This window comes from Aplysia californica, unplaced genomic scaffold (assembly GCF_000002075.1).
Source record: "Aplysia californica isolate F4 #8 unplaced genomic scaffold, AplCal3.0 scaffold00049, whole genome shotgun sequence".
Lineage (NCBI taxonomy): Eukaryota > Metazoa > Mollusca > Gastropoda > Aplysiida > Aplysiidae > Aplysia > Aplysia californica.
In genome coordinates, this window is record NW_004797319.1 from 1,276,494 (window position 1) to 1,277,491 (window position 998).

Genomic DNA, 998 nt, shown 5'->3' on the forward strand with positions numbered 1-998 from the left:
TACAGCGAATAAAATTGCCTCTCTAAACCACGTTTGTATTTAAGTATCTTAGATCTTAAAGTATAATAGGTACACTACTACTTGGTCGCTTTTAAGCACAGGGGGGGGGGTCCCGAAAAATGCTGTTTTGAGAAAATCGAAGATAAAATTTTGCCCCTCCTTCAGTTTCTTTAAAAGGCAAGGAAAGCTTTCTCTACTATAAGCAAAAAAATATACACACCAATGAAACCAAACTTCTCCTATAGGTAGGGCAATACCCACTTTTGGAGTAAATCAAGATTTCTGGAACCCCCCGAAATCTGTATTAGCCTGCTTGTCCTTAAAAGCGACCATTTTTAAGTTGTCGAAACCTGTTACATGTTCTGCCAGTATAGCTCAAGCCCTCACCGGAGACATCTTCAACAGGAATTGACAACAGAACCTTTGGGGTTCAGGTAAATAAAAAAAATAGGGGAATTAAATCTCAATATTATGCTTATACCAAAAATAATAGCCATAATTTGTATGGAGCAAATTGCCGCTCAACAGCACGCTCTAAGACCTCTCCAGCCTATATTATTACCCCAGCAGACGTGATAGCATTCTGAAACAATCTCAACTTCCTTAGAAGCATACACGCTGCCATTTTTTCAATAGACGCTAAAACACTAACATTGCTGACAGGATCTTTCTTTGTCTTAGGCCGGGTATCCATTCTCACTTGAGTGAAGTGAGGAAAATTAGTGTAAGTCAGTGCCTTTCCCAATGACACAACGTCGGGCCTGTGACTCTATCCCCCGAACCCCCAGTTTCACGATTACGAGTCCGGTAGCCTAACCACAAGACTATTGAGAGCGCAATACATATCTTTGTTCATAATTACTGAGCTGAAATAACATAAAATCATGAATCTTTCACACATGCACACACTTTAGGAAAACTTCCCTGAAACGTACCCAAGAAAAGCCGTAATCCTTTCTCAATTACCCTTTCATCCCTAAACGCTCAAGCCCCCCCCC

General features: G+C 40.7%; 1 protein-coding gene across 1 annotated transcript in view; it reads right to left on the minus strand.

Moving 5' to 3' along the window:
- LOC101851711 (sushi, von Willebrand factor type A, EGF and pentraxin domain-containing protein 1) overlaps positions 1-998 on the minus strand; it is a gene marked incomplete in the record, with an annotated part of 56,468 nt that overhangs the window by 34,414 nt on the left and 21,056 nt on the right.